Here is a 24,199-nt window from a genome sequence, read left to right as displayed (position 1 = left end):
CTAACAACGGGCCCGTCATTTACGGGCCCGTTGTTAGCATCCTGCCCATTCCCACTGAGCCCTATGGGGCTCAAATGGGAATGGGGATTGATTTTTACTGGGTCCAAGAAAAAGGCAATTACTGGGTTCACCAAGGTTGGCATACCCGGTTATTGCCCTTTTCTTGGACCCAGTAAAAAAATCATTACCGCCGGCAGCCGTGCCCTTAACAAATGCACGGCTACCGCCAGGGTCGTAATGAGGCCCTTAATCTAGATGATCACTTTAACAACTAATTGTGAAACCATGCTTGCTCATTGATTCTAATATGTCTATTCTATGCTACTATTTAAAGTAATGATTTTATCCCTTTTAAATCTCTTAAAGTTAATAATTTCAGCTATTAACTCAGTCATCTTAAACTACCAATCAGAATATTCTCATGAAGGTATTCAGCATATGTAACTGTTTTAACATTCACACATTGGGCCTCATTACTATCCTGGTGGTAGGGGGTTAATGGGGCCGGTAGAGCTGCCGGCCCCGTTAACCCCCTACCGCCTCATTACGAGGTCTGCTCGCGGGACCCGCTAAGGACGCCTGGTAAAACCAGACGTCCTTAGCGGGTCCCGCGAGCAGACCAGGATGCTAACAATGGGCCCGTCATTAACGGACCCATTGTTAGCATCATCTCCATTCCCATTGAGCCCTATGAGGGCTGAAATGGGAATGGGGATGTACCGCGTCCGGGTTCCTTGAATGGGGAAATACAGGGCCCTCCAAGGTTGGAATGGCCTGTATTTCCCCATTCAGGGAACCCAGACCCGGTACCCGGAATGGGGGTAGCCATGCCACAAAAAGCAGCATGGTTACCTCCAGGGTCGTAATGAGGTCCATTGACTGCTTGCTAAGTTTTATCTTGATCACTTAAAATTTGAGTATAATTTTAGTAGTTTCATTACTGTTGATTGAATCCTAAACTTTATATTTATCTTTATATTTATCTTTTACAAACTATATTTATTGTAATTTTAGGAGCTAGGGACATGTTGTACATTATTTAATATCACAGAAAAATTCTTGTTAACAATTATCTGCATTGAAAAAGTTGCATTAGAACTAAACAATAATAAACAAACAATAATAAAAATGGCCCCTACAATGGCAGTGGTGCACTGAAAGGATCCCGTGGCTATCAAATGTAAGGCTGTCGGCACCTTCTCCGGTGGTGTGAAGGAATGGGAGCAGATGGTGGGTGACGCAAGGTCATTCTCCCACTCCCTGACCAGGTCTAGGATGACATTAGGGGGGACCTCTACCTTGCATACACCTGGTCATCTGGCATCCCAAAGAGTGTTGTATGTTGTATGAAAATCCTGTCCCTTGCCATCCACATCCTCCTCCTCCTTCTAAGTCTGTGTACGATGGCTCCCAGTATACCTGCATTCATCCTGGCTGACCAACGTTGGACTGGTGGGCATTGTGTGCTTTATACATTTTGTTTCCTTTGCGTGTTGCACTTTGTTATTTTTGTGCTTGAATGGGAGTGTGGTTTCTTTGCATGTCGCGTCCCTCAACATGCTCACGTTATTCCTCATTCTTCCTCATGGGAAATGGGGAATATGCTTGTTACGCCCCCTATTTATTTATTTGCATGGTGTGTCACCCAACGCTCTTGACTGCACACAATGTCATGACAGACCTTTGCAAAGCCACGCAAAGACATGCACTTTTTTGATCCATGATTCAGTTAATGGAGTTCTGCATGCTGAAAAGTGTGCAAAGTCACTTTTCAGCATGCAAACATACTATGAATCAGGCCCAGGGGGCGCTCGTCACAAGGACAGGGATTGGTCGCATTAAAGCACTGCCACTTCTGAGAGAACATTCATGAATGCACGTGGTACTAATGCTATCCCAAAAGGTAGTACCTTCAACTGGCAGTGTATCTTCTGTAGCTTGAATCTTAGGAATTTTCTGTAACTGGAAAATATGGAAGTATGAAAGTATGCATTTTGTATGTCCAGTGTGGTCATGAATAATCAATTATTTAGTAATGGGATGATCTCCTGCAGGGTGCTCATTCTGATTTTTTGTGGTTAAACCTCCTTGTTTGCTGGGCGCAAAGCTAGTAGTGGTCTCACTGTTTTGTCCTTTTTTTTTCCTTTTCATGGGATAGAAAATAAAGAGAAAACAATCCCTTGTTTGCCTGATGTGGTGGCACAGTTTTGATGGAGTCTATGTCTAGTATTGCGCCAACTTCCTCTGTAGTTGTTCCTTGTGTTTGGTTGTCATTTTACTTTCCCGAGGTGGTAAACAGTAAGGAGGCTTCAGTGGCTTGATGCAGTACCCCAGGACACTGTGTCTATTACCCACTGATCTGATGGTATGCCCTCCCATTTGTGGTGGAATGATGTTATGCATCCTCCTACTGGGGATGCATGGCAGGGGACGCAAATGCTTGAGTAATTGTTTTTGGGTGAGAACGATCCTCTAGTGAGTTGTCCTCTATTCCTGGTTTTCCCTCTTTGCATATGTTCGTGAAGGTGCTGTGTACATGGGCTGTTGTGATTGAGATCCTGCAAATCAGTTGGAGCCTGTCCTGGTTTGGGGTGTAGCTGGCTGTCTCTGATTTTCTGGGAATCCTCTGTTCTAAACCGATCTGCCAGAGATCTGACCTAGCATTTTTCATGATCTTTTTTAGCCCATTCTAGGGCTTCATCTATCTGTGTGCCAAAAAGGTACAACACTTCCATAGGTGTATCTATGAGAGTAGCCTGAGTTTCTGGTTTGAAACCCATACTCCTTAGTAATCCATGCTTCTTGATTTTGGCTGCCCCCTTTATTTGTTGGCCCGCTGTTTCTGACACATCCAGACTATTCTTGATAATAGCATTTACAGAATGTTTCCCTTCTGCTTAGATATAGCTGAAGGTTCACTGTATTTCTTCGGGTAAGTATCTGGCAAGGCTCTCCCTTGTATTCCATTGACATCTTTACCTGGCCATTAGCGCTGCAGTGTTAATGATTCTCATTCTGTATGCAGCAGACATGACTGCTCTTTTCACTGGGGCATATATGCACCTACTTACCTTATCTGGTAGTCGTTTAGTGACAGCCATAGGTAGTGCTGCACTTTTGTGTGCTGTTCACTAGGGAATTTGTGGTAGGTGGTCCCATTATGTATAAGGGGTCTGCAGGTGAGGGTGTATATCCCTTCTCCAACCTAGGGTTCAATGCCCTAGTGGAAGCTGGTTTTAGTAGAGAGTGGTTAATGTTCTTCTTTATCTAGTAGAGGTATGTAGTGTGCAACCTGTTTCTTTTCCTACAACACATCCTCTATAAAATCTACCTCATTAGTGGCTTCTTCTGCCATAATTCAACATTTCTGTGATGCTCTTGTGACCAGGCCTGAGTAAAGTGCCTTCATAGGGACTGGTGCGGGCATTGTGTAGTCATCAGGATCCACATCCTCTTGAGAGTCTAGTTGCAAATTTGAGTCCTCTAAGACGTCCTGTAACTCATGTGGTGGTTAGGACTCCTCCAATGGTCTCGATTATTCCTGAATACTTGCCTTTTTTACTGAAGTGTCCTCTTGTCTAGAGACTAAGGTCTTCTTTCTAGGGTGTTCATTACTCATGATAAAATAAACTATTTTTACCATTGTCTCCCTAAATGTTTCCATGGACCACTCTTTTCTGCCCGAATGGTGTCCCTCAGTGCTGGAGTGGCTGGAGCCTGGCTCTCGGCATGTCAAATTTCAACCTCTGGTCTACCCCTTACTCATCATCCCAGACCTCCTCTAAGTTGGATATGTCCACTAACTTTTTCTTTTTCATCAACCCCATAACAGAACAAGATTGCTCTCAGTAGGTCTGCTTTTGTGTGGTGGTTTTTGATGTCTTGGGGATATCTTTGTGTATGTATTTTCCCCTTTCATTGTTCTGTGCTTTAGTGCTCAACTTGTGTGGAAGGTTGCTAGTTTTCATTGTTATCGAGGACCTCTCCCTGTTCTTTTTCGACAAGCATTGTGTTTCTGGTTTAGCAGCCTGTCTTGATCACCAGGGGATTTCTCCCTAACTCACTTCGAGGAGCCATCAGAGAGAGGATCAGATGTGATGCTTTCCCTGTCATTACAGCTTTGTGTGGCCATTGAGGGTCCAAGCTGCAGCCATCCCTTTCTCACGCCACCCATCACTTTATTGGGCCTCAACTCTAAAGTGGCCCTGAAAATGTCTCTCCATCTCAAAGTTGAAGAAAAAAAAAAACAACCTCAGGACGTTTCCATGTGGAGGGTGATGGGTCCTGTTGGGATGCATGCCCAGCTCCCTGTCCCCCCAGGTGGTTTAGACTGAGAGCAATGCACTAAGAATGTGTTCCACTCGTGGTTCATGGTGGCAGGGGAGGTGTAAGGGTTTTAGAAATAACAAAGATATACTGAACCACTGCCATTTTTGGAAGTTAGACCCCACACTACCAGGACCCAGCATTAGGAAAAAATCAGCTAGGATACCGGCAAACATGCCTACTGTTTATCCACCTGAAAATCCAGTTTTACTGGGATGTTACAGGTGATGGAAAGGGTAGTAAATCCCCATTCCATGGAGTCCCATAGAACTCCATGGAATGGGGATTGGCCAGTATTTTCGGTACCGGCAATACCGGTTCTGAAAATACTGCCTGTTTTATACTGGTGTGGGCCTGAGTACCTCCAGCTCTTGGCTGGGGGTAAGTCTTGTTACCCCCACCGGCATACTTGTACTCTGCTGCTCTGGTAAAGTGCCTGTATATAATACTGGAACTTTGTTACCGGACCAACAGGGTTATAATGTGGCCCACTGTTTATTTTCTCAAGTCATCTTGATGTCTTTATGTTTCTGTGTCCTATCATTTTGTGCATGTCAAATTACTCCATATCTGATGTAGCTGTGGCCTATGTTTTCTGGTATATGGGCCACATTACGAGGTGGGCGGTAAGGGATTACCGGCACCGGTAAGGGCACTGGTGCCGGTAATCCCTTACCGCCCTACTATGAGTTCCCTTTGTGGGTCCTTCCTGAGCACCTGGTTTTAGCAGACGTTAAGAACGGGACCCGCAAAGGGATACCGGGGTCAATAACGGTACCGCAATTTGCGGTACCGTTATTGCCGCCTTCCCATTGAGCCCTATGGGGGCTCAAATGGGAATGGGGAATGGCCCTGGTAAATGGGGAATTAACCGGTCCTGCCGACCTCGGAACGGACCGGTAATTGCTCCATTCACCAGGCCGCAGTCAGAAGGGTTTTGGAGGCAGCCATGGTGCTAATAGCGCCATGGCTGCCTCAACCCTCGTAATGAGGCCCTATATCTTCAATAATCAATGTTATATCACATCTGTATCATTCTTGATTGATGCCTGATTCACCCTGCTTCCAAGTGCTGTACCCTTAGGTTTTTTTACTACCAAATGCAATGCTATACAATTGATCAAGCTCAGAAGGATGAAGTGCTGATTCTGCCATTTTGAGAATTTAACTTTGAGAATGCAGACAACTGATACATGTCGGATTGGAGCTGAGCTATTCATCCGCACTGCAATATGTTTGATTAACTGTGCATTCAAAAAGAAACCTTTTATTATGATACCTACCTGCCCCCTTGCCTGTCGGCACCAGTACCTTTTTCAATTTAATGTATATAATTCATATGATCATGCTTACAAAAGGTGTGTGCAAGAGGCTTTGTCTTTACGGCTATTACCTAATGTGGCAGTATTTTAGTATTGTGGTATAGTAGCATTATCTAACACTGCCCCATATGATAAGACAAACCTTCTCCCGTCTGTAACTATGATATACTTCCGGCTGACTGTAAGCATGTGCCCAGACATAGCATATTTGGAAGAGAACACAGCTTGTCAAAAATCACATGTAAATTATGCCAATGACTTATCTACATTAGTGGCCTATGCCCTTGAGGAGCCCCATTCTGCCATGGCATGCATGGCTGAATACATTCAAACAACACACCAACTTTCTAGCGTGTATATATACTTTTCCCTTTTTCTCTGATTTTACCTCTGGCGGTACATAAAGTGGTAAATGTTTTACCCCTGTGGTATAGGTACTGGAGTGCCTCCTAGTTATCTCCCCTCAGTTAGATAATAAGCATTGGAGACATAAAAACAAATCCATACACCAATTCAGCTTTCACCTATTTTATGAATCTGTTAAACATCATGTCATTTACAATAAAAGCATAATTCAATTGGCAAGTATGCATTCCCAAAATCTTACCCACATCAACACTGCTGTGGTTACCTAAGAGAAGAAATATAAACAGGTATTGCAGTACATGGACAAACATTTATAAATGTGGCATTCTGTCCCTTTGTCATTTAGCGCATGTAAAAGAAAACATCAAACATTTTGTTTTAAAAATAACCTCCTGTGTTAACTGATAAGCATTCAATCGTCCATGCTCCTCGTGTTTTAACTTCACTTACAATGAGTTATGGGACTTCTGTGCTTCGTCTGGAACAATCTCTTTCTGTTGCAATTAATCTGTGCTGAAGTGTTACAACACCCGCACTTCCTGTTCACGCCCACGGAGTCAGCCTTGGGATCCCAGCAGCTTCAATGTCAGGGCAGCCACCTCTCTCCGAACTCTCTTCTGTGGACTACAGCGCCAGAAAGGAAAAACCCCTCCTTTTCTCAGCATCCCTATTTAGTTAATTTGCCTGTCAATCACCCCAAAATTGCCTCCCTTTCTGACGTATCTGAACACCTTCTATGCTCCTGTTCCGACTGACCAATCCTCTCACGAGAGCATGTATGTATCACTTTATTTCCTGCACAGACAAAGAAGCTTCAGAATGCACAAAAGACAGCTAATCATTTCTCATTGTGTTTTTTTTTTCCTAGTGCAAATTTCTCTTCCATGGAAAAACACTAAAACAGTATTTCCATCCGTGTTCAATGATATTGCATTGTAATGTTAATCAGGAGGACTAATTAGTTACTGGGGTCTTGTTAATAGGGAATTTTGTTGGTTATATGGGTTATTCCTTTCAATGCAACTTTACACAGATGGGAATGCTCATAATGTGTATACTGCACTGTGTGTCCACTGTCTTTTTCTGCATTCTGCTTTGTCATGTAAGGCCTAATTCACTGCTATGATGAACCAATGTGGCATTTCACCTGCTTCATGTAATTTCCCATCTCTTTTCGTCATGTAGACTAATCCCACTAAAATGCTAACCTGTATCCCTAATCTGCTGCTCCCTCTCGCACCCATTAGCTTTTAAAATGACCATCATCTGCACTTGCACCTATGTTGTTGGCTGCATCCATTGAAAACACTGTCATCTGCATTTGCATTCATTTAATAGGCTGCTTCTAAAATGAATGCCATATATCCCTACATATATTCCCTCCTTTTCTGACAATCATGACTGCCCGCAATGTCATAGTTGGAGAAACTACACACCAATGTCTCTGGGATAGCTCATTATCAATCATCAGATAAATGGTGGTTAAAAATAATACCACGGTAATGAAAATGAACATATGGGCATTTCACAATGAATAATTGCTTTAATGTAAAGCAAAATAAAACAGAATAAACATACTGTGTATATCAATCCTCACATGTATGTACATATGTAATAGAATAACATATGTGCACACTTCTGCCTGAAGTGTACACATCCAACAGTCCACATATTCATGAAGTGTTCAAATCCTACCACGGCTTTGGGATCCAAATCTCAGCATGTATGTATTTCATGGGGTAAGAATCTACTTTCTTCTATGTAATATCAGTGTGTATGAAAAAAACAAAATAATAAAATAAAATAAAATAAAATAAACAACTTTAATTGTCCCCAGTTCAAATCCAAACTGGTAAAACACAGTACATTAATATGCTCCATCAGCAATAACTGGGAAAACAAAATTACCTGCACCAGTGTGACAATTATATCTGTTTGATATTGATTGGAGTCGACTAAGAGATAACCACAAGGACTCACCAATAGCTTTCCTCCTCTCCTCTCGTACTGTTCGGGGGGTTTTCAAGAAAGGTGAGTAGAATATGAGAGTCTCCCTGAGTACCTTCCTCCACTTCCTATGGCAAAAGCTGAGATGAGAAGAAGGGCTTCAGGGAAACCCTCTGGGGAAAAAAACCCTGCGTCGAAATCTGCCGGACTGATGTCGTCAGATGAGAAGTGCAGCGAACAGTATTGTAGTTTATTGTAGAAAGGAGTCTGACCAAGAAGTAAGAGAGAAACATAAGTAATTTGTGAGCAAGATGGAAAAAAATAAGAATTGTAATGACGTTCTAAGTTACCCTTAAAGAGTACTTGGGTGCCCTATTGAGTTAGAAGAGGTGACTTCTGGCACTTTCCCTATTACATGATGAATTTATTAGAACAGTGTAAAGAGGTGCAAAACAGATGTATATAGGTAGACAGGATCTTTACCTGACAAAGTGAACGGAGTGGCACCGGGAGACCTATGGCGGGTTTGTAAGCAGAGTAGGGGGTACCACAGTTAGTACGCTGATCTTCTTAAAAGGTGTAAACAGAAAAGAATAGTGTCAACTTTGTTTAAGGTGTCTATTGTTATTTAACCCTTATTACTCCACTCCTCGTACCAGGCTTTTGGAATTGGAAGAGCCGTGAAGTCCGCCCAATAGGTTCCCGACCAGAGCCTGTGTGAGCGTGTGTTTGTAGAAGGATCGGAGCCGCCTTCGAGGGGAAAGATTCGGTCTTAGAGGTAGGTTCTAGGGACAGGAATGAATGAAAGACATGTTTAGAAGAATGGATATAAGGTTGATAAGAAAGGTTGCGAAGAAGCGTTCTAGAATCGAACTTACGAAGTGCTGTTAATGTGGAGTAGCAACGCATCTGCACGTCGTTGTCATGAACTGATATGCAGGAAACCAAACAGGAGGGCGGAGCCTGCTCCTTATTCGATGGCGCATCAACTAGACCAATGCCTTCAGATCCGGCAGCCATCTTGGAAGGAAAAATGGACGACACCCGCCTATGGGACCAAGGATGCCATAGTGACCAACGCTTACAGAGGGGCGTGACAACCAGGCAAACTGAATGTTAATTACGTTCCACCTCTGTCACCCAAAATCCTCAGGACCATGCCTCTGGGATGTCCTGTCCATCAGACTTCCATAACAGCATCCTCCTCAGAAGAATCTCTCCGGTCTGTCACTCCATGGAGTCTCCTTCACAGAAGTCATCTCCTTTGGCATCTCGGGCTGTTTATATTCACCCCTATCGGCCTGGGGGCTTTCCGGGACCTCCTCCCATGGTCTCTGATCCCGTGGCCTGCGACCCATCATCTCAAGGAACCAGCCCTGACAGGATAATATGTTAGTTGAATCTAAAGTGAATAGAAAGAAAACAGGTTAAATACATATCATAGAACAAATGTCTATCCCGTTTTCACTACTTGGCTTGAAAATAAACATGGCCCAGAACATCATAGCCCCATGGATCTGCCACTTCTGGACACCTGCAATTAAACACACAACAAAACAACATTTCATACTTTGTATCACTATGCATCATAATAATTCCCAACCAAGTACACCCTTCCATAATATTTTACATCTCCATTCCTTTTCACCATGTTTCTTTACTTATTTGAGACCCATGCATACAATCTTGCAACACATTTGTATTAAAATTTACCACACATTAAAACATATTCTTTTTAGTCTTCAGCACCCTTTCATGAAATTTGTTTTTGCTTGCTCACCAGACCATTTTATTTTTTACGCACCTTATACATGCTTTTGTGTCTCTGTTCAATATGTATTCCAATAGACCAAATTGCCATGCTTGCCTGATCTTCACCTTAATTGCACAGTTAACCTTATTCTTACTACATGTATTACATTCAAGCAGTCTCTACCCACTCAAGTCTTTTTATCTCATGCTTTGTGTGGCAGGGCTTAATTTGGTTGACATGAACAAATTGCTCTGTCACCATTTCATCCTCCGTCTTTATTATTTTATATACAACAGGGGATATTCTATCTACAATCTCAAACGCCCTTGCCATGCTGTGAGAAATTTTAAATTTTTATGTCTGTTCTTTCCAAAATGGTATTTGTACACTGGATCAGCTATTTTATATTCTTTCACAGATGTCTTTTTATCTTAATAGGTCTTTGCACTTTCAGTAGCTCTCTCCAGATTCTGCTGTACAAATGCAAATGCATGTTGCAAGTGCTTCCTCAATTCTTCCGCATATTTGTGAACTGTAGATGCACTCACAAGTGTTTGCTTGTGTGTCCTGTACATTAAATGTTGTGGCCGCACCATTTTTCTTCCTGTCAATACTTTATGAGGGCTGATGCCTGTTGCTTTAGCAGGAGTTGACCTATTAGCCATTAATACTAAAGGTAACCATATATCCCAACTAGAACCTGCCACAGCCACAAACTTCTTTAGTATCTCTACTATAGATTTATTACTTTTCTCTACCTTTCCAGAAGTAGCCGGCCTATAAGATATATGCAATTTCCTTTTTACCCCCAATATCACACACACATTGCTCATCAAAGCACTTGTGAAATGACTTCCCCTGTCTGATTCTAGCCTTTGGCGTAAACCGAATCTTGAAAATATGTGATTTGCCAACAATGTGGCTGCTCCTTGTGGACTACATTCTGGTGCAGGAATGCACTATTTCGACATTAGACATACCATCGTTAACAAATATTTATTTCCCCTGGCTGATCTTTTCACAGGCCAATTCCATGGTCAAATCTGACCATGGAATGGTTAAACCTATTTTCATTAATGGAGCTCTATGCATTGGTGAAGCAGGTTTAAATTGTGCACATACCAGACACCTCCTGGTGTACAATTCCACATCCTGGGACATATGCGGCCAGTAATCATAGTCCTTTAATATTTCTAAAGTTTGTTGTGAACCCCTGTGTCCTGCATTTATTGCATCATGCACGTGGTGTAACATTAGCCCTTTGAAAGAAAGAGACACCACCCACTGTATCTGACCTGTCACATATTCCCTAATCATCTGACCATCCTATAGTTTAATTCTTTTTTTGTAATTCAACAGCTCTCTCAGCTCTTCCTTTCCCTTGCAATCGTTTTCAGCTAGGGGATTTTTTTCGGGGTCTATGAAATGATTATGAAAAGCACCTAACACTAGGTCCTATTTTTGTGCCTTAATCAGATCCTGATCTGGTGTATCATAACTTGATTGCACCAAAGGTTGTTCAACTTCTGTTGGAGATTTGGAGCGTGTAACTGCATCCACCTGTATTTCACCAACTAGGTGTTCAATGGGCAATAATTCTCCAATGACAGCCCCAATTTTGCCTAATTGATCTGCTTTGTCATTTCCCTCCTTATCCTCTCCTGGTGTCTTAAAATGTCCACAAAGTTTCCTCCAATGTATTATTAAACCATTCTCTGACACTAATTTATCTATAGCATGGATAATTTTCCATTGTTTGAGGGGTGTTTTGTTATATGTGAGCATACCCTTTGCTTTCCAGCCAGGTAAATACTCTAGGAAACAGTTTGGTGCATAATCAGAATCAGTTCCTAGGACACCTTCTTTGAATTTGTATTGACTGATTTAGCAACTGCCTTATAAATGGCAGCTAACTCTGCTATTTGGCTACTCCTGGCTCCAATTCTCATCCCCATACTAGGAATGCCTTCACAGCTTACCCAGACATTTCCTATCCCCGCCACCAGCTGTTTTTCAGTATCAGCTATATGGTATGCACATCCATCTACATACATGGTTGGCAAACCTTTGCACACTTTTTCATTAAAAGCTTTGTGTGGTGATTGTTAAAATTCATTCAAACTGGACTCTACCTCTATTTCATCAGAGGTATATATAGCTGCTCAATCATGCAGGTCTTCTATCCCTTGAGCAATTGGACTCTTTTTATTCTGTCCATATATTACCTCCACAGGGAATCCCTGCAATGCCAATGTCAAAGTAGTGATTCTGGACTGCGCTAGGTTGCCTGATCTAATCCTTTTACTTTGTAAAATTTGCAACGGTTGGTGATTTGTTTCAATAATTACTTTCTCTCCCTGAATAATGGGACGGAAATGTTGCAACTTCCAGACAGTGGTCAGGAGAGCCTTTTCACATTAACTGAATTTAGTTTCAACCTGAGATAACTCCTTGCTCGCATAGGCGATAGTTTTATGATTCAAATCATGCTTCTGAGATAACACAGCTGACATAGACTGTTCCGTGAATCCTATTTCTACAAATAAATCTTGTATCTTTATGGGATAGACCAAGCATGGTGCCTTCATGAGACATTCTTTCAATTTCTCCACTGCTTCAGACTGCTCTTTTTCCCATTTCCGGGGTATATTCTGCTTCAATAATTTAGTCAAGGGTTTAGTGATTTTGGCATAATTCTCAATAAACTTCCTGTTATATCCTGCCATTCCCAGCAGACTTTTTAGACCTTTCATATTAGCAGGATTTTTCAATTTCTGTATTGCTTCCATCTTTTTCTTTTGTGAATTCAATCCATGCTCAGTCACTAGATGACCTAAGAATTTGACTCTCTTTTTGCACCACTATGCCTTCTGCAAGGATACTTTGGCTCCCACTTTCTGTAATTGACCAAGCACGTGTCTAATCTCTTCAAAATGACTTTTCAGGCTTTCATTCGCTCCCACTATTAACATACCCAAATGGTGTTCTGGACCAAGCGTATTGTGATTTATAAAATGAGAATGCTAATACATTTTTAATGTCTTCAGCCAATGGCACACACCTAGTAACCATATGTAAGGTCTAATGTGGTAAACACTTTTAATCCATGAACCTGGGCAAGGCCCATACAATAAATGGGAGCACCCATCTAAACACTCGTACCCTCTTATTTAATTCCCTCAAATCAGCACACAGATGCCATTGACCATTTGGTTTTAATACTCCCAAAATGGGAGTGTTTGAGGTGCTATGAATAGGTCTGATAATTCCTCTGGATCCTACATTTTTAATTATCTCTGCCAGTGACTGCAAGCATGTCAGTGGCAATGAATATTGACACACAAATACCAGATTTCTATATATCCCTCTTCTAATATGGCAACATGCAAGTCAGTTAAACTGCAATTATATGCAACCTCCTTAAATTCCATAAATATTGTTCTCAATTTATTCCTGACCTCTTCACTATCACATGCATCTGAGCACAGAATCTGCTCCTCTACCATTTTTGAAAATTCAGGAAAGTCCTCCAATGGAGAAACCTCTGTGCTTTCCTCTACTTGTGTGGCTGTATCTCTTTATAGAGTCGCCACTTTTAAATATTTTGGAATATCAACCTCCATTTCAATAGGCTAATTTCTTGTTTCATTTTCACTTAAATCAAATTATATGCAATTCTCCCGGTGGCAGCACACTGTCTCATTGGACCCATAAGGATACACATACTGAATTTAAAACATTCCTTTAGGTTGATAATTCAGAGAGTCTTGCAATTCACCCTGTGCGTTCACATACCTCTCAGGGATGATCCCAATCACTGCATTCTTGAAATATGCAGTATAATGTGATTATTGAATTGCCATTCCTAAAACGGAATTCTCCTCCAAATAAATGTCTTGATACCCTTTCTTATCCACCATGATTTTTATGGGCCTAACCCCAATCTCCACCAATGGTTTATACTCACATTTCAGTCCCTGCTGCCTCATGTATTCACTTAGGCATACAAATGCATCAGAATCCTTCATCTTCTGTCCATTTCTATGCTTTAGTGTTATAGCAACTTGTCTGTTGAAAGCAGGAATGGTAATATCCTTTTTCCCCCATAGCTCAATTGCATATAGCACCAACTGCGTACAATGATCAGCCTGTCTCTTGTCCTCAAATTCAGGTGCAGGACCACACTTTTTGGTTAAGGAAATCCAACACCATACACATTCTGTGCATAATGTCATTTCCCAGATAAAAATAATGTTGTGTCCCACTCACTATCCACACATTGTGATAGATGTTTTTTTGGCCAATGGTAATGTTTAGCATGCAGCTTCCTGTGATTCTATTTTCAACGTCTGGATTGCCCAACCCAGAAATGTGTTGATTTATAATTCTGAATTTTGGGATCTCCTCCCTTTCAATTATTTGTTGCAATAGTTTCTCATAAATAAAACTCCTTTCCTGTTCAAGTGCTAACTTGGTTTTTACCATTTCAGAATGACCATTTATACCAATATAGATCCATGGCTGCTCATCTCCCATGTGTATTTCAAAAAGGGCGGTAATATGTTTTTCTGTGGTTACCTCAGGGATAGTACTCTGCTTGCACTGCCCTTCTTTTAAGTAAAAACACAATGGGCCTCATTACGTCCCAGGCGGTAAGTTACCGCCTGGGTCGTACCTTTACCACCATGGCGTAAACGTAGTTTACGCCATGGTGGTTGGCGGACTTACCGCCCCATTCCGAGGTGAGTGGGGTGGTAAGTCCCCATTAACCCATTTACCCTTCCCCATTCCCATTTTTGCCCCATAGGGCATAATGGGAGTGGGGAAGGCGTTAATTACGCCACCGTAAATTACGGTGGCGTAATTAACAACAAGGTCCCTTAGCGCCATGGATTTTAACACCTGCTAGAAACACCTGTTAAAACCTCCATGGCGCTAAGGGACCTCGGAATCAGGCAGTAAGGGTCGGCGCTGTTTACGCCGCCGTAAACCCCTTACCGCCTGGGTCCTAATGAGGCCCAATGTATGTTCATTTATTTCAGTCTGCCATTTTTTTCTAGGATCCAAATAAATCTCCATGGATTGTTTCACCTTTTCACTTTGCATTTCACCCTGACATATAAGGATGACAGTGACACTAGGCACACAACCATTGATTGATTGATATTTTATTTCTATCGCTGTCATGATGCCTACCTCCAAGGGGCCAGACAGGGCCCGGGACCCTCAGAGGCAGGCAACATGTATACTAGGGAAGTCCCAGCCACCCCAGATAGGGGCTCTTTGGACTCAGCCTTGGTGCCGTTGGCGTCAGGCTCATAAGGGATAACAGTCCTGGCACCATCGGCGCTAGGCTCATACAAGATATGGAAGGAATAGTGTTTGGTGCAAACTTACCTGGCAGACCATGCTGCAGTTTCCTTACCTGGCAGATCATTCTACAACTTCCAGGAAAAAGGAACTACTTAACCACACGGGAGTGGCTGATGGCAGGATACATACCTTCAGTGGAAGGATACATACCTGGGACTACTTGAAAGGCTATTTAAGCCACGCCCAGACAGCAAACCACGCTTCGCGTTGTTCTGCTCATAGCAGCTGGATGTTCACCGTGCCTGCTCCTGCTCCAGTCCTCGACCACGCCTGCCAGCATCCTGGAAACACCTAAGGATACAAAAGGGACGAAGAAACAGGTGAAAACAAACCTTACCTGTTAAGCTGCATTCCGGATTCAGCGCGCCAACGTTCCTGCAAAAGGACATCATTTTAAATACTCACCGCGTCGCATACATCTCGGCGCACTTCTCTTACCTGCACGTGGCGCCTTCGGCTCTGCGACGCCCATCCGGATCTCCTGCAGCATTCCAGCACCTACGGGGAGACGAAGAGAAGAAAGCAAGGTGAGAAGGGGAAAATAACCAAGAAGCACTTACCCGCCAAGCTAATTCTTCTGACCTTCGGGTCGATGCCATTCCATGGGCATTTCAGCACCCCGGCCCCTATGGGGAAAAAGCAAACATCACATTAGTGAATGCAAGAACCGTAGCAAACAAACTATTTTACACTTACCTGCTTACAGGTCGGACTCAGCTTCTGCTTCGTACCGGGTCCGTTTCTTCGGCATTCTCAAACTCCGGCCCCTAAGGAAAAAGAAACAGGAAAAGACAGTAGTGGGCCTACACCAAAACTCACCTGAAATCAGGTTTTCGACGGAAACCGCCCTCAGCCCGGAGTCTCCCATTACCTGCAAAAGAGAAGAGGAACAGTTTAGACTCAAGCTTGCCATAAACATTTACGGTACTTACCGGAACAGACAAGCGAACTCGAACTTACTATCCAGTGACGTAACTGGATCCCAACGCGCCCTTGCATCAGAAGCAGGATGGAGAGCTTGCCTTTTCAATCCCTAAGGTGAGTCTCCACAGGGAATTACAGAAGGGTTGCAAGGAGGGTGAGAAGGGGAACGGGAGATCAACACAAAACCTGCAGAGTATTAACCCTTCCTTTTCGCTCACAGAAGGGTATTCATCCGAGCCAGACAAGCCGGATTTGGGAACCCAGCCCACTCCATCTTCAGGGTGCTGAACATCTCCTTCGAAGAGGCCACTGCCGTCCAGACCACGCCCGCGCCTCCGTGGGAACCAGGTGAGCGTTACAGAACGCGAAGCCTACCCACAATTACCCACCCAGGCGCCATGGAGACTTCCGAAACAGACCAACTGGCCCAAATATTGGGGGAATTACTGGCGGAAGTTCACGCCGCCCGCCAAGAAACCAACGTTCTTCGAAGAGAACTGATCTTGTCCAAAGAACGAACCGATGACCTGGCTAAACAGCTTTTGCAGAATCAGGCTGGAAAAACGCCATTACCTGCTTCCGGGAGAGAGTCCACTCCTATGGCTTCCACTAACCCGGTGCAAATTAACCTGCCGGGAAACATGCCTTTGGCCCCACCTGAACGTTTTGCGGGGGACCCCAAGAAATACGCTGTTTTCATGAACCAATGTCGTTTACACTTTTTATGTAGACCTGGGGCCTTCCCTAATGACCAAACTAGGGTGGCTTTTGTTTTATCGTATCTCAGCGGCTGTGCAGCCGATTGGTCTATTCTGTTGGTAAATCAAGATGATCCTATCCTTCGTGACTTTCAACGCTTCCAGGCTAGTATGGAGAGATTATTTGCCCGGCACGCCCAGAGTGAGGCCTTAGATAACGAACTTCTGTCTTTGCGTCAAGGGAACCAAGACCTCTTATCTTATATCGCCACATTTAACAGACTGATCGTGGAAACTGGGTGGCCTGAGAATAAAAGAATCATCTTGTTTCATCGAGGACTTCGTGGAGAGCTAAAATACGTTCTGGCTCAAATTGTGAATCCACCCCAACTCTGTGAGGAATACATTGATTTAGTGATCCAACTTGATCATAGACTCCAGAATAGAAAGACTGATCGGACTAGATTTGAAACTCAGGCTTTGGTAAAAACCCACGCAAACCCCAAGAGTACCGACACTTCGGAGCCAATGCAAATTGGGGGAGTAAAAGGACCCCTAACGCAGAAAGAACGAGAAAGAAGACGGCAAAACCAGTTATGTCTCTATTGCGGAGAGTCTGGACACTTTCTACGAAATTGCCCGGTAAAACCATCCAAGAAGGTGGTTGGAGCCACAGACCAAAACCTTCCAAAATCTGATTCGGGAAACGATCAAGCCCGACAAGCGTAGAGGTCCGCTTGCCGAGCTTGACGATAAACTCTTTGACCTTGGCATTTCATCATGCCAATGACCCTCGTGGATCCAAAGCAGCCTCAACGATTACATGGCATAAAGGCCTATCTCGACAGTGGGGCTATTGGGAACTATGTTGATCTTGAATTGGCTTCCAGGATTGGTCTCCCTCTCCGACCAAAAATCACCAAAGATGTCATTACCACGGTTGATGGGACCGAAATTTCCTCTGGGCCGGTAACACATTCTACCACAGAAATGACACTGGTTGGCCAAGATGGTCATAGGGAAACCATAGTGTTCGACGTAATCAAGGCTCCACAATTTCAGGTAATCTTGGAGATCCCTTGGTTAGAAGCACATAATCCTCGAATTGACTGGCGAGCAAAGAGTATCACCTTTCCTAACTGCAGACAAACTTGTTATTCCGGAAATCCACAAGTGGGTCTAGCCTCAGTAACCTCTGTGTCAGCTCGACTACCACTTGAGTATCAGGACTTTCAGGACGGTTTTCAAAAAGAACAGGCCAACACCTTACCACCTCACCGGCCATACGATTGACAAATTGATCTGGTACCCAATGCTCAACCGCCTTGTAGTAGGATTTATGCCCTTACCGAACCAGAGAATCTTCATTTACGCTAGTATTTGGATCAGTATCTTGCCAATGGGTTTATTCGCCCGTCAAAGTCACCGGCTTCTTCAGCTTTGTTCTTCGTGCCAAAAAAGGAAGGCGACCTTAGAACATGTATTGACTATCGCGCCTTAAATCAGATAACGGTTAAGAATCGTTACCCCCTGCCTCTGATCCCTGAACTCCTCGACCAGGTGAAAGATGCCTGCATCTTTACCAAGCTGGATTTAAGAGGGGTTTACCCTCTGGTGCGCGTCAGAGAAGGCGATGAATGGAAAACGGCCTTCCACACCAAATACGGACTCTTTGAATACCAAGTGATGCCCTTCGGGTTGTGCACCGAACCTGCTGCCTTCCAGTATTATATGAATGACATCTTTCGAGAACTCATAGATGTTTGTGTCATCATATATATTGATGAAATCCTAGTGTACTCTTCCTCGGAATCTGATCACCGAAAACATGTTAAGGCCGTCCTGGAGAAACTACGCCAGCACAAACTATTTGCATAGCTCGAAAAGTGCATTTTTCACGTCATGGAGGTTGAGTTTCTTGGTTTCGTCCTAACGCCAAAGGGAGTTCGAATGGACTCACGGAAAGTGGACACGATCCTCAAATGGCCATCCCCTAGTTCTGTGAAAGGGGTTCAGAGCATGCTTGGTTTTGCCAATTTCTATCGAAGGCTTATCCCGGAGTTTTCTCGAGTGGTTCAACCCATCACAGCCCTCTTACGGAAAAACAAACGTTTCAAATGGACTACGGAAGCAGAACAAGCATTTCAGGAACTAAAAACTAAATTCACCTCCGCACCTGTGTTAAAACATCCCCGTCCAGATACCCCTTATGTTGTGGAAACTGACGCATCTAGGTGCTAATTGAGGCGCCAGACTACGGTGTCTATCAGTAAAGAACTTGACGCGTTCTTGTGCGTTCAGAAGGGAAGCTTTGGCTGTACGAAGTCCTGCTTAAATGTTCTTGAGTAGAGTGTCCACAGTCGGAATCGTGAAGGCGAAGCATGGCCGGTAGGGAAGCAGATAGGGTGATGACCGTAGGAGCAGAAGAAAGGACTGGAACCTACGGTGGAATGGCAAGAGTTATTATAGGCAAATTCTGCCAAAGGTAGTAAAGCACACAAATTGTCCTGAGGTGCAGAGATGTAACAGCGCAAGTAACCTTCCAGTGTCTGATTGAGAAGTTCAGTCTGACCATCCATTTGTGGGTGGAATCCAGAACTCAATGCCCGGGAGATGTTCAGGCTCTTGCAGACTTGATGCCAATACCGGGAAGTATATTGAGATCCACAATCCGAGACAATTGTCTCAGGGAGACCATGAAGTGTAAATATCCGCGAGATGAAGATTTTCGCCATCTGGGCCGCTATGGGAACCTGCGGAAGAGGAACAAAGTGTGCCATCTTTGTAAAGTAGTCTATGGTAACCATGATCACGGTACAACCTTCGGAGATGGGTAGTGCCACGATGAAATCTGTTGAAATCGTTTGGCAAGGGCGATCTGGGACAGGCATTGTAGATAGAAGACCCAGTGGGGCCAAACGAGGAGACTTGGTTTGCAAACATATGGAACATGCTGAGACATAGTCCTGGATATCGCGAGCCATCTCTGGCCACCAAAAATGACATTGGACCAACTCCTTGGTGTTTGCGGCGCCTCTATGGCCGGCCATTAGAGAATCATGACATAGCTGCAGGACTGATTTCCTTAATTCAGTAGAAGAAATGCATATTTGTTTATTTCGGTATAAACACCCTTGTGAGGGGATAAGCTTCCATGTGTCTATTATCTTTGGATTAAGCTGTAGAAATTGAGAGGTTGCTTCTGCTATCAATTGGAGGAAGGTAGTAACTACTTGTAGGAATCTTGCTCTGGGAAATAGAGGTTTGGGATGGAAAGGGGTAGCAGAATTGTAGTCCTTTCTTGACAGTGCATCCGCTTTAAGATTCACCCTTCCTGGCATGAAGGTGAAGACAATCTCATAGGGGAGAAGAAGTGAGCCCAACGGACCTGTCTGCTGTTCCGGGTCTGCGAGTATTGCAATGCCCGGAGATTGCTGTGGTCTGATCGGACTTCAATAGCATGCCTGGCTCCAAACAGAAGGTGCCTACATTCCTCGAATGCTCGTTTGATTGCAAGTAGTTCCTTTTCGAGGACTGTGTAATTAATCTCAGAAGGTGAGAGCGTCTTTGACATATATGCCACAGGGCATCCTATTCCTTGACTATTCTCCTGTAGCAGGACGGCCCCTAATGCTTGATGTGATGCATCAGTTTCCACAATGAACCTCTTTGTCTGATCTGGGGTAAGTAGTATGGGTCCAGAAACAAAGCGTCTTTTAATCTTCTCGAAGGCCTGATGGGCCTTCTCTGACCAACAGAATTTTGCTTCTTTCTTGAAAAGTGCTGTCATCGGTAGGATCTCTTCTGAGTAATGGGGAATGAATCATCTATAGAAATTTGTGAATCCTAAAAATCTATGCAGATCCTTTACGCACATAGGAGCAGGCCATTCTGTAACTGCCGAGACCTTTCTTGGGTCCATGGCCATGCCCTGGGCTGATAAGATGTACCCCAAATACGCCACTTTGTTCTTGTGGAATTCACATTTGCCTAATTTGCAATAGAGATGGTTATTGGACAATCTTTGCAGTACTTCCTTGACATGATGAATATGGTCTATAGGTGAAGTGGAAAAGACCAAAATATTGTCTAAGTAGATGATGACTGTGTGAAGGAGAATATCAGAGAAAATGTGGTCAATAAAACGCTGGAAGATGGCCGGGACATTAGACAGTCCAAAGGGCATCACTCTATATTCGTAATGCCCAAAGGGAGTACGGAAGGCCGTCTTCCACTCATCTCCAGCCCAGATACGGATAAGTTGGTACGCTCCGCGGAGGTCCAATTTTGTGAAGATGGTAGCTCCCTTAACTGTCTCGAGGATGTCTGGGGTGAAGTGCATTGGATACCGATCGGGGATCATGATTTTATTCAGCCCACGATAATCTATACACGGTCGGAGTTCTGTTGTTTCCTTTTTGGGGATGAAGACTAATGAAGCCCCTGCTGGAGATCTGGACTCCGTGATAAGACCATTACGTAAGTTCTTTTGAAGATACTCTTTAAGGACTTCCCGTTCTCATGAGGATAACATGTACATGCGACCAAAGGGAATAGGTTAATCAGGAACCAATTCCAAGGAGCAATCATCCCTCCGATGTGGGGGTAATTCAGCATACTCTGAATCCGAAAATATGGCCTGAAAAGATCGATAGTCAGATGGGATTTCTTGGACATTATGAAGTACAGCTGCTGTAGAGCTATTCTCTTGAACTGAGGTCCTAGAATGAAAGCCTAGGGCTCCGTCAGAAAGACAATTTGTTAGACAATGTTCTGAACCCAGAAATACTGTTCCAGCCATCCAATTGATATAAGGATTATGGGCTCGGTGCCAGGGTAATCCTAGTATCAAGGTATAATGAGTGGTACGGATAACATCAAAGATGATTGTCTCTTGGTGTGATGAAATCTTCATCTGAATGGGCCTAGTCTGTTCTTTGATGGGGCCCGAAACTAATGGGCTTCCATCTACCGACTCCACAGGGATAGCCATAGGTTTGACTGAACATGGTATTCCATGATTAGTTTTCCATTGGGTATCGATAAAATTTCCTGCGGCCCTGCAATCAATCAAGGCGGGAACTATTATTGAGTCAGAAGAACCCCACCTTAGTGTGACCTGCAAAACAATGATTGGGAGCTCTGGAATATCCGTTACTTGAGAGGACAAAGGTAATGTAGAGCAACCTTTTACTAATTCCCTAGCCGTGGTTCCCCGAGCGGTTTAGAGGGAGCGTTTCCCTGTCTCTTAGTTGGTGTGATAGGACAATCTTGTACCGCATGATCCTTGGCTACGCAATACATGCACAACCCTTCCATGCGACGTCTGTTGCGTTCTTCAGGAGTCAGTCTACCCCTTGTCGCTCCTATCTGCATTGGCTCATCTGTCTGGGCTTCAGCTGAAGATCGAGAATAAGTAGTTGTATGTCTCGTACCACGAATTTGACGTTGTTCAGAAAGTAATTCCTGTAAACGATAGTCCATCTGCATAACCATAGTAATTAGTTCTGCTAGGTTCGGAGGTCGCGGTACTCTGGACACCTCGTCCTTTAGCTCCTCGTTTAATCCTCGTCGAAACAATGTTATCAGGGCATCATCTGCCCAAGAAGTACCGGCTGCCAGTTGCTTGAAAGTGGTAATATATGTCAGTAGATCTTGCGATCCTTGCCTAAAGTCTAACAATTGTTCCTGGGCTGATACTGTGATCTCTTGTCTACCAAACATTGTTCTAAGGCTATTCAAGAAGGCTGGGTAATAATCCAGAAGAGGATTGTTTGTGGTGACTAATGGTGTTGCCCACGCTAAGGCAGGTCCTGTTAAATGAGATATCATGTGCCCCACCTTATCTCGATCACTATGAAAAAAGGCAGTCTTAAACGAAAACTGGACTGTACATGCCTCGATGAAGGCTTTAAGTTTATGAGGATTTCCATTGTATAAACCCCCCGGTATAGGTCCAGGGGGTAATTCAGAGCAACTAGGGGCTCTTCCCACATGTTGTCGCAGGAAGGCATTCCCCTGCTTTAGGGACTGTACTTCTGCAGTCAAAGATTGGACCGCCGTTAACAGCTGTTGCTGTTGCGCCGCATCCATGTCTGTAATGGAGGGTTAATTTTCGAGAAAGTACTTGAGGTGCCCTCCCAGTCTCTCCAGAAACAATTCTTATTTCTTTTGGGTATTGCTAACAGTGACAAATATATCTGTTTAATATTGATTGGAGTCGACTAAGAGATAACCACAAGGACTCACCAATAGCTTTCCTCCTCTCCTCTTGTACTGTTCGCGGGGGGTTTCAAGAAAGGTGAGCAGAATATGAGAGCCTCCCTGAGTCCCTTCCTCCACTTCCTATGGCAAAAGCTGAGAAGAGAAGAAGGGCTTCAGGGAAACCCTCTGGGGAAAAAAACCCTGCGTCGAAATCTGCCGGACTGATGTCGTCAGGTGAGAAGTGCATCGAACGGTCTTGTAGTTTATTGTAGAAAGGCGTCTGACCAAGAAGTAAGAGAGAAAGGTAAGTAATTTCTGAGTAAGACAGAAAAAAATAAGAATTGTAATGACATTCTGAGTTACTCTTAAAGAGGACTTGGGTGCCCTATTGAGTTAGAAGAGGTGACTTCCGGCACGTTCCCTATTACGTGAGGAATTTATTAGAACAGTGTAAAGAAGTGGAAAACAGATGTATATAGGTAGACAGGATCTTTACCTGACAAAGTGAAAGGAGTGGCACCGGGAGACCTATGGCGGGTTTGTAAGCAGAGTAGGCGGTACCGCAGTTAGTACGCTGATCTTCTTAAAAGGTGTAAACAGAAAAGAATAGTGTCAACTTCGTTTAAGGCGCCTATCGTTATTTAACCCTGATTACTCTACTCCTCGTACCAGGCTTTTGGAATTGGAAGAGCCGTGAAGTCCGCCCAATAGGTTCCTGACCAGAGCCTGTTTGAGCGTGTGTTTGTAGAAGGATCGGAGCCGCCTTCGAGGGGAAAGAATCGGTCTTAGAGGTAGGTTCTAGGGACAGGAATGAATGAAAGACATGTTTAGAAGAATGGATATAAGGTTGATAAGAAAGGTTGCGAAGAAGCGTTCTAGAATCAAACTTACGAAGTGCTGTTAATGTGGAGTAGCAACGCATCTGCACGTCGTTATCATGAACTGATATGCAGGAAACCAAACAGGAGGGCGGAGCCTGCTCCTTACTCGATGGCGCATCAACTAGACCAATGCCTTCAGATGCGGCAGCCATCTTGGAAGGAAAAATGGACGACACCCGCCTATGGGACCAACGATGCCATAGTGACCAACGCTTTTGGAGGGGCGTGACAACCAGGCAAACTGAATGTTAATTACGTTCCACCTCTGTCACCCAAAATCCTCAGGACCATGCCTCTGGGATGTCCTGTCCAGCAGACTTCCATAACAGCATCCTCCTCAGAAGAATCTCTCCGGTCTGTCACTCCATGGAGTCTCCTTCACAGAAGTCATCTCCTTTGGCATCT

The sequence above is a fragment of the Ambystoma mexicanum genome, chromosome 6p (assembly GCF_040938575.1).
Source record: "Ambystoma mexicanum isolate Mex_15411 chromosome 6p, UKY_AmexF1_1, whole genome shotgun sequence".
Classification (NCBI taxonomy): Eukaryota; Metazoa; Chordata; class Amphibia; order Caudata; family Ambystomatidae; genus Ambystoma; species Ambystoma mexicanum.
The sequence above is the reverse complement of the archived record's forward strand: the minus strand, read 5'-3'. Positions refer to the sequence as shown.